The sequence below is a fragment of the Belonocnema kinseyi genome, chromosome 5 (genome assembly GCF_010883055.1).
Source record: "Belonocnema kinseyi isolate 2016_QV_RU_SX_M_011 chromosome 5, B_treatae_v1, whole genome shotgun sequence".
NCBI lineage: Eukaryota > Metazoa > Arthropoda > Insecta > Hymenoptera > Cynipidae > Belonocnema > Belonocnema kinseyi.
Genome location: NC_046661.1, coordinates 35,901,382 through 35,912,743, shown reverse-complemented (window position 1 = coordinate 35,912,743; position 11,362 = coordinate 35,901,382).

Sequence of the window (11,362 nt, the reverse complement as noted above, 5' to 3'; positions counted from 1 at the left end):
TCAAAAAGCTGTACTTCTTCAAAACAATATAATTTTTGACACAAAAGTTCATTTAAAAGAAATAGTTGAGTTTTTAAATGTAATTATAAATCCCTAATATAAAAATGATTTACTTTCACAGAGTATTTCAAAGAAGATTACATTTTCAACTAAGAAGGGTAAATTTTTACCAAGAAAAATAAATTTCAAACAAAATATATCAATATTATGCCAAGAAGTTAAACTTTCAACTAGAAAGATACATTATTAACCAAATAATAAAATTTCTAATTTAAAAGCTGATTTCTTAACCAAAAATGGATTAGTTTAATTGTCACTTTTAAACATTTATTGTCAACCAAGCATGAAAAGAATTTTTATGAAAATAGTTAAATTTTTAACCAAAGAGATGAAACTATAACTAAAGAATTATGTTTTAACAAAGTATTAAAATTTTTCATAGAAAAGATGACTTTTTGATCCCCGCCCCAACTTCTACAAGAGCTAACGTGGTTTAAGAAAAATAATGCTGGGCCACTTTCGTTTAGGACGACACCAGTGATCTTTTAATTTAGGGATGAACGTGCGAATCAATTAATTTATTCAAATAAAATTAACCACAAATATAGAAACAATAATGCCTTTTAGCTCCTCTGAGTTTTGAGTCCGGCATTGTTTTTCATTAATAATAGTTTTTCATCACTTTCATAGTACTTTCTAAAGGTTAATTTAAGGTTAATTTTAATTTTTCAAAAAAAATGCTAAAGTTACCACTTTGCACTTTTTCGTCTCATTGTATTCAATACGATCTATATCATGAACTAAAAATTGATAAAGATCTTAAAATATAGACCGTGTCTAAATTCACCCAAAATACGTGAACTTGTGGAATATCAATCTATTAAAATTTCTTTGTTAGAATAATATACATTATTTCAATTAATAGAAAATTATACATTCAGAATCAAAAAATGTTTCTTGGATTCCCGAGCATCAAGACATTTTCAGTCACAGAATAAAAGCTGTTAGAAACCGAATTTAATTAAAGAGGCTCTTGAAGTCAACTTAAGACCATATAGAAACATATCTGCTTCCTATATGTTTCTAAACGCTTTCTTTTGATAACCTAATGGGTACTTCACTAGGGCAGTCTTCTAATGTAAGTTCCGACAATGTTCTAAATAGGGCCACATAAGATTCCGTCAAGCAAATAATTCAGTTATCTTTTTCCAATATCCGCTTCAAAGCCGGATAGAGCCAGACAAAAATCGTTTTCGGACTTTAATGAAAACAGTCTTCTAATATATATTTGGCAAAGTTCAAAATAGGGCCGCTTGAGTTTCCGCCAGGCAAATAATTGAATTTTCTAATTCCCATGTTCGCTTCAAAGCCGGTTGGATCCAGATAGAAAACCGTTTTCGTGTTTAGACAAAAACGCAGTCTTCTAACTTAATTTCGACAAAGTTCAGGATTGAGCCACATAAGATTCCATCGACCAAATCATTCAATTGTCTGTTTCCAATGTTCGATTCAAAGCCGGATAGGTCTAGAAGGAAAATCGTTTTTGGTCTTGAACAAAATCCGGCTTCTAATGTAAGTTTTGACATTGTTCCAGATAGGGTCGCATAAGATTCCGACGGGCAAACAATTCGATTTTCTGTTTCCGATTTTAGATCCAGTTAGAAAACGGATCTTGGATTTAGATGAAAAGAGCCTTCTAACGCACATTCCGACAAAGTTCCGGATAGGGTCAGACAAAATGCTATTTTCCCTATGTCATCCGGATTAAAATCCGAATAGAATCGCTAGTTTTTTGCTTAAGATTTTACGAACCAAAAGAGGTCCAGATAGGGACGGACTAAAATACGAAGTGCACAATACCCAGATAGCAAAATGTCCGCCCGTGGCTGGCGTATGCGCCAGCACGCGGTCCGATTGATAGGACCGCCGTGCGCCGGCACGCAAGCCATTGCTGGCTATATCGGCCACCCGAACGTCCGGCGCCCAACGTACCGGCCGCGTGCAAGCCCAATTTGCCGGCCATGTGCAAGCCCGAATTGCTGCCAATATTTTGATTTTAAAATTGATGTGTGAGATGTAGAAAATAAAAGAAGACGCATATTTGATCAATAATAATATATTTTAAAATGATAATAAAATACTGTAAGTAATTATTAATGAGTTATTTACTACAAATTTATAACGCATGCTTATTATGTTGAAAGGTATTTTCTAAAGCTGGTGGCGAAAAATTTTCGTTGTAAATGTTAATAACAAGAAAATTAGAATCTTTCAACATGATTTACATTTTTCTCGTTAATTATTAAACGGAGATTAACAACTGTGAAGTCAGAATTTTCATTGATGAATGTCTATTATATAAATAAGCTTTTGAATTTAAAAAAGTGAATTTACTATTAAAAATCTCATTTTTTTATAAACAATTTGAGATTTTTTACTCAAAAAAATTTTCATCTTTCGTTTTTTAACATTACTACCTATGGAGCGAAACGCTGGAGGAAATACGATGTAATTCTTATCAGACATTGATAAAAGATTTTTTCAAGTTTCATCAGAATGTCGGGATTTACTGTCTGATGCTTGCGAATCGCTTTGAAAAGGAAGATTTACACGGGGTACTTTATCTTCTAAAGTAGAATCAAAATCATAAAAATGCTACCCAGAATCATTTCTTTCCCCTCGAGATGCGCATAACCCAGTGGGCACAAAATTTGGTGACGCCTTTACGACATCGTTACGCTATCTTTACGACAACTTTACGACATCCTATGTCCATGTCGTTTCGCTGTCTTTACGGTATCGTAAATAGGTTTAAAGACAGCAAAACGACATGGACATAGGATGTCGTAAAGTTGTCGTAACGATGTCGTAAAGACGTCGCCAAATTTTGTGCTCACTGGGAAACCAGGATTTTCCAGGACAGGGAATTAACATTGTGTAAAATCGAAATCAACATTAAAAGGTAAAACAAAAGTCCATTTCCGAGCTGAACTGTTCCTAAATTCAGGCAAAAGAAGGAAGATTTGTAAATATTTTCCATTTCAGAGAAATATAATGTAACTTGTCGGAGAATGAATTATAATAGTCATGACGAATAGTAAGCGACAGAAAGGAGAAAAAAAATTTTGAGGTTTAAATTTTGTTTGTCCTTTCTGTCACTTACTGTCCAGCGTTACTATTATAATTCACTTTCCGGCTTTTAAAAATGTAACAAAAATTTAAGAACTCCTCCAATATTCTTCCCGTTTTTTTTTTTAAAAAATCATCGTTTTGGTTGAACATTATTCGAATTTTGGTTGAAAGTTTACGCATTTAGTATAAAATTAATTTTTTTGTTTTGAATTGAATAATTTTTTAATTTTAAATCTCTTCGTAAAATTGATCACTCTTACATGTTTCTTTGGAAGCTCATATTTTCCGTCTAAAAATTCAACTATTTGATGAAAAATTAATAAACATCAAATTTGTCACGAATTCAGCTTTTTGGCTTGTAAATTTGGAAAAGTAGTTGAATTATTAAGTCAAAACGACGTGGTTTCAAACAAAAACGATGGTTTTTTAAACGAAACAGTTGAATTTTCCATAAAATAATTACATTTTTAACCAAAACGGTGAAATTTTAACAAATAAAATAAATGTTCGACCAAACAAAGACAAATTTTCAACAAAACACGTGAAATTTTAACCAAATAGTTGAATTTTCATGATAAAATTACCACTTTTATAACAACAAAGAAATAGTTTAATTATCCATCAAGATCTTTTCAGTGTAATCTAATAATTATCTTTGATTCATATGCAAATTACACTAGAACTAAAAGTTAAACAAAATCGTTTATTTCACTGTTTACGTTTAGAGGTTAAGCCTCGCGCCAAGCGCGACGTCTGTTTAGTCCAAATTGGAGACACTTCTATACATTTATATAACGATAAGAAAGAAAATAGTATAGTCTTACCTGCAATTTTCGATTATCAATCAGTATCGAAAAAATCAATCAGCATTCGCAAAAAATCAAACACAATATTAGCGAGAATCACAATAAAAGAATCCAAAACTTCAAAGAACAACAAGCGCGTTTTGCTACAATGAACTTGTGACTCTACTCACAGACGGACTGTACAATTAACACACACGCAAAAGAAAGTACCGCGGTGAGAGTGGTATCAGAAAGCGGATATCTCTAGAACGCGTAGTAGTTATTCCTGTGTATTTTTAGGTTATGTAATTCCATGGGTTAATTTAAAAATACACAGAATCACTATTGCACATGGCAGAGATATCCGCGTTCTGACACCACTGCGCGGTGACGAAACGAACTGATACATAAGTTTGGCGCGAAATTCAATGTTCTATAGTTTAAAAAAGAAAATGATGGATTCCTTAAAAAAAAAAGATATATTTTGCTGAATAACTAGATTTCACTTCCGATGTTTTAACTTTTAAAAACCAAATTACATAAAAAGTATATCCAAGAAACATGACAAAATGTAGACATAACTTGTAAACGATTATTAATTGACCAACATATTTCAAAATGTCTGAAAAAACACTTGTTCTCAACGTTCACTAAATTTATCATTAATTCCAAAACATTTTGAGTTTTTATGATTTTTAGTGGAGGAAATTATTTAAAGAAATGGAAATTGTTTATGTTATTTTAAAATGTCTTGAATAAACATATTATTGATAAGATTTATTTGTCTTTTCTATCATTCCACATAATACTGTTAGTGTATAGTTAACGTTAAAACCTCGATTAATGTATAAACTAATAATAAATTTTTAAGCATTTTAAAATCAGATAACATATAACTGAAAATATTTCAGTTATCTAGCATTCACAATTCAATGTTTATTTGTAAGATTACTTTATATGAATTGTTTATAATATACAGTAACAAAATCTTTTCTTGCCCGCACTTTCACCGCGACAAAACGATGCTTAATGGCAGGCATAGCGTTGCCTACCCACTGTGCGCGTAACGGTCGTCAATTCTGCCCGCACTTCAGTCTCCCGCTCATTCATGCCGACCAAACGACTCTTTATCGCCGGCACGTCGTCTGCCGCCCGTCGGTCCGGTAATGTGCCAGGCACGTTTGTTATCTGGATACGCACCTTTATCTGGTTTTGTATCTGTCTTTATATTTGTTTAGGAATATTCGTTTTACGTTCGACTCTTTTATGCAGATACAATCATGGTTCCTTGCTTATCTCAAGAACAGGGTTAGTGCTGTTCCTAGTGCGTGGATGCCAAACGATTGAGGAACGTTACACTGGCCACCAAAAGGGAGTAATGCTTGAAAAATGATGTGCAAACCAACTATACCGAAAGAAAAGTGGATTAAATATAAAGTGAAGAACATTCCGGGACCGTATAGTAAGTTTATCCTTATAACGAAAGTTCTACAAAAATAATTATTTCAGTACTTTATATGAAATACAATATCGGTAAATGTATGGAATTGTCTTATAATGATAGATTTTTTAATGCTGGATTAATTATGTGTTAATTAAATCTACTAATAGGCTTACCCGTGATGGAACAGAGTTCTGGAAATCATGGATAGAAGTTACTTTTCGAGCATGAAAATCTAGAAAACAGCTCAAATTTTTATTCAATTAATCACTAGACACTCCGCTGTAATAGTACCTACTGTCGACGAGAAAACTATAAGCTTAACAACTCAGTCAAAAAAAAGGTTAACGACACAAAAAAAACAGTCATATGAAAGCTGAAAGTGTTCTACGCAAATGAGCTTGAAGACGTTTATGTAAAAAATGTTTGTGCTTAGTAGACTGAAAAATGTAAAAAAAAGTAAGGATTTTCGGGTACATTTAAGAACAGTCAAGTTTAGAGCATTATTTCTTATACAAGGGGCAATGGGAAAAATTTGAAACATATTTTTTCCGAAGGATTTGTGAACGAAAGAAGAAAAACTTGTCGAATATCCGAGGTTCTGCGAGATCCTCGGATCAATAAAATGTTAAAAAATCAAAAAATTTGTTGAGGAAATGATTATTTTCCCGACAAATATAAATTGTGCGAAATATAGAAATCAGCGGGTAGCAGACGGCAGCTTTTGAAAGATTGGAATCGTATGCTAATTTATTTTTGTACTCACAATTCTGACATAATAGAAGAAGTCTAGAGATTTACGGCTCTTCCAAAGGGCCAGGTCTTGAATATGGTGTCCCCCAATTTTGCGAAATACGTTGCGAAATGGACCAAAAATCTTTATTCTTTAATTTAAGTCAACAAAAATTTCAAAAATTAATATCTTGATAGTACTAAAAATGTCAAAGTCTCAAAAATCAAGTTTCAGTCGGTGATTACCACAAGAGCGGTGTTCGCCGAGAATTTCTCAGATTTTGTTTCTTAACTTCAACTCATACTGTAAGTTAGAATACTTATCAGAAAAAAATTAAATTGACAAGACGTTATCTATGATATCTTATTTTTGATGTGAGATAATAGAATTTCAAAAGTATTTACGTATTTCCCAGATAAAACAATAAATATCCAAGCGTGTCTTCGTCGGGTTTCAGTCGGTGATCACCACAAACGGCCAGCCTTATATGAAAAATATAAAGTTTACGTGTATTTTAGATTCCGAAGAGCCACCAAAAAAGACTGCTTCTCTGTCATGGAATTTCAAGGTACCGCAAATCCCACCGGTAAACCTCGATCAGAGCAGATATTCTAACGATGGAGGTAACAATAGCCGGGAAGTGGAGGAAAGAGAACCAGATAATAATTCTCCATCCCTAGGTAAAAAAATCATAATTTTCACTTTGGAAAACGGGAAATCCGTAAAGAATTTTAATTAAGACATGAACGTCTCAAGTACGTCTGCAAGACTCAACCTACTATCGGCGAGAAAACTATAGGCATCTGCCTTTAAAGCTTAACAACTTAGTCAAAAAAAATGCTAGCGGAACAAAAGACGGTCATTTAAAAGCTGAAAGTGTTCTATGTAAATGAGCTTGAAGACATTCATGCAAAAAAAATTTTGTGCTTAGCAGACTGAAAAATGTAAAAAAAGTAAGCAGTTTTGGGTACATTTAAGAACAGTCAAGTTTAGAGCATTATTTCTTATACAAGGGGCGATGGGACAAATGTGAAAAAATTCATGAGTATGAGGAAAACTGTTGTGAACCAGTTGCAGTTGAGAAATTTAAAAAATAATAATTATTGTTGCTCAAAAGTACGAAAATGTGCAACTATATTATCATCAGTTCTAATACAAATATTAAAGCGATTCAAACTGTAAACTGTAATGGATAGGCTCTGTATTTATTGTCAATCGCTTGGAAGGATGTGTTAATCTTCTTTTTTGTGAAAATCGCGATATTTTTAGATATTTTTTTATTGGAAAACAAGTGACAGAAAGCAGGGGAGCCTTTTTTTTGTTTAACTGCCGACATTATTCCATTCGTAAAGCTACCAGTCAAATGGTAATACAAAAATTAGACGAATTTGCAAAAGAAATAGGTGCCCCACAAAAAGTACTTTTAGATCGAGGTACTCAATTCACCAGTTAGAAGTGGCGCCAGGCTCTAGAGCAACGAAAAATTAAAATGATATTGACATGAATAAGGCATCCACAGGCTAATATGGTCGAAAGAGTTAATAGAAAACTTGCTAGGCTCTTTCGAACCCTTCTACATCCAGATCAACATAGTGGATGGTACCGACAACTGGAAAACATCGAAACAGTAATTAACGAGTCACATCATGATACAACTGAAATCACGCCATTTTTGGCCATGTGGGGACGCCAGCCTAGGAGATGGTGGATCGACCTCCTACCTGACATCCCTCTACCGCCTCAAAGTGATCGAGAAGAGCAGCTGATGATACTTCGAGAACGAATCACCTTCAAGATCGACGAATGAGTATTAGCAAAGACCTGTAATGTGTCAAATTCCACGACGGGAGCCATGGCAAAGTTTCTCTCACTCTACGAAGGGCCATACCGAGTCAAGAAACAAGTCGCCACAAATGTCTATATTTTGAGTGGTACGGACAATGATCGAGAGAGAGGGCAATATCGCGTCGACGACTTGATAAAATATCTGCGCAGCAAAATGAAAAGTGGGGAGAAAGAAATTCCATCGCTTGGGTCCTAGGGCCTCCGGAAAATTTCGGGCTGGACATTATAGACAATTCTGTCGACGATGCCTAACGCAAGTACGAGTTTTGAGTGCCTTGAGTTCCACCCCTGCGTGGAGATTCAATGTGATTTGGACTACGAGGAAATGATTTCTTTTAAGAGAATCACGCATGATTACGTGATCCTGACACCCAAACCCTATAAGGAGAGCGATCAGAAAAAGAATCCATTACTGCCCCCAAATACAACAGTATCGATAGTAGTCGCTACGCACTTTCGAAAAAGGAAGAAGATAGACGTGAGAGTGGGAACCAACAACGACGGGAACTCAACACCACCAGCTCCCGAAATTATCACGATCGAGGATGATGGTCCTGATGAAACGGAGGCACCAACACCGATAGTGATTACCCTTGAAGAAGAGAAAGAAGCTACGGTGGAAGTGAATCAAACATCACAAGAGAAGTCGCCACAGCCATCGACCTCAACGCAGGAAACAATCGGCGAACATAAAGAACCGAATATCCTCACACAGGCAGTTTCATATGTGCGGACCGAAGACAGCAAAATTATGCAGAAAAGGATCCTGCAAAAAGAACCGTGTGCACACTGAATCGCTTTACTTTTAAGGAAGATAACAAGGACAAACCATCGCTTGAAGCCCCTATAGAAATTAACTTTACTGAAGCCGAGAGAAAGTGGATGGAAGTTACAGAGGCCAAAAGCAAGGGCCGTAAATTAAAAGGGATTTACTCAGTGAGAAAGAGCCGACACGATACTCTCGTCGAGGAAATTCTCCATCATAAAGACGTAATACTAGGCAAGCGACCATGTTCCATCGGAACAGAAAAACTTAACGAAGAAGAGGGCCCTATAAAAAGCAACCGCCCTAACCCAGAACTCGAGCTTCAGCAAGACGACATAGAAACGATGAAGCGAGAGGAGCAGAGGGCAAGAAAGGCAGAGGCACAGCAGAAACCAGAGGGGCTCATCAACCTGAACTTGGGAGAAATGACAGCCGACTTCTACAAGTATCGAGCTTGGACACCAGCGCAGGCATGGCCAATTTCAGCAATATGGCAGTTCGAGGAAAAAAACAACCTGAGGAATCCGCACTTGCAGTCACGCTTGAATGAGCCGAGATAAGTATAAGTGATTTTATGATTTCTTTTGTTCTGTCAGATTTTCTCTACACACCTCAGCGTTCTATCTCGATTTGGGGGGGGGGGGGCATTTGTAACCTGTGAGTTACAGAAACTCCCTAAAAATAGGCAATAGGAATATCTCCCTGGCAATCCTTCATAAAGTAAGCATCGTAAGGGAAATATTCTAAAGCGCACGTTCCAAAGAACTCCCACGCAACCGGGAATCGCGTAACCCACAGAGGGAGAGTCGGGGCCAGGATATAAAAAGCGCTGCAGGACTCGAAAATTCTCTTCTTGATCTTGCAGCTGAAAAGCGAAGATCGGAAGGGGTGAACCTGAATTATTCCTGTCCAAAAGAGTAGCTGCTAAGATTTTCACGAAGCCTGAAGCCTGACCCACTATATAAACTAATTTAAAGCTAGCACTTGTTCGTTTCCTCTCAAATTCCTGAGCAACGTCAAGGACTCCTTGGCTCTTGGTCTACGTTATTCGAGGGAAAACGCTTTCACCATCTAGCAATTACCCTTGTTATTCAGGAGCAACAGGAAGACAGTTTTCTTTCTGTCTGGTCGGTGGGTATCAAGCTGTGAATGTTAAAGAAGTTTAGAACTAGTCGTAAAAATTAAAAGGGATTCGAGTTCCCAAATTTAAAAGCATTTATAGCTTTAAGGATAATCCTCCCGTTTCTCTCCCTATCTCTCTCTCTTGCGCTCAGAGTGCCTTTCGAGTAAACGACCTACAACAAGTGCCGAGGCGCGTGTGACGCCCGCAACTCCTTGCGTTAGGGACCCTATGCCTTACCTGAGTAACAGGTCATTGGTCTAAATACGGCAATTCTCTAATATGGAATAAATAAAAAGATTATGAGCTATTATTACCTCCCCGTTAATAAGCGTAGAATAGAGAAAAATTAATATTTTCAGATTTCAGCGCAAAAGTGAAGATTATTCTATTATTTTATATGCGCGATTTTTCCATCTGTCTAAAATGCCACAATAAGAATAAGAATAAGATACCTCCTAAACTTATTCACTTCTATTTCCATAGCGACCGCCACACAGTTTTCTATTCTTCCAAAGAGAACGTGTTTTAAATACATTTAATTCCCTCAAATGTACCGGTAACGCACCTCACAGAGATATTTTTTATTCCCCAGAAGTGGTCATATTTTGATTTTATTTAATTCCTTCTAATAATTTCACAAAATATGTGTAATAAGTTTTTTTAATTCCTTCATGCGGAATTTAAATTCTGAAATTTTAATTCTCACCAATTCAACTTTGCCTCTCTAGAGTTAAAATTATTTAAATTCACACATTTCCATAGATTTCTTTGTTGCATTTTTTAAGACGCTTAAATAGATTATTAAAATATAAATAAATATAAATTCGAAGATTTTTCGAATTTACAAGTTATAAAAAGATTTAATCATGAAAAAAAGGTTAAATAGATGCTTCCGTTAAATTTTACTAAGTCGATTGAGAGGAATAGGATTGGCGCTTTTCCTGTTCCCGTTGGGGGATTTTTAAAAGGAGGAAAAATCGCGTATTCATAGGAATAAAAATTCTTAATTTTTCTGAATTAAACGCTTGTTACCGGGTCTATTGAAAAGAAGCCAAAAGAGCTTAAAATACCGATTGTAGACTTCGTCGAGTTTGAATTTGAAAATGAAATGTGTATCGTTCTATAATATCACGTATTTGCATTTTATGTTTCCAATTTTACTGAATCATATGTGTCCAAATTAAATTAACTGAGTTTAAGTATGAATTAGAATTGATATTTTTGAGTTAGTCTTATGATATGTAATCTTAGGGAATTTACCAAAGAATATATAAGTTGAATAGTCGATTTCATGGAATCAAGTTAAAGGAATATTTACAGCAGGGTCTCATATGAAAGAATCTTTTTCCTAATTTTATCCTTGGACTAGGGTTTAGCATTTTTAAATGTATGGATAGTTTAGCACAGGCCTTATCAATTAAAGAGAATTTGTGTATGTCAGATAAACCTTAGTGTTTCTCCATGCAAATTACCCTTGCTTTTTTTTTAGTTAAACAAATTAGAAGTTTAACACAAGTTAACTTTGCATAAAAGTTGC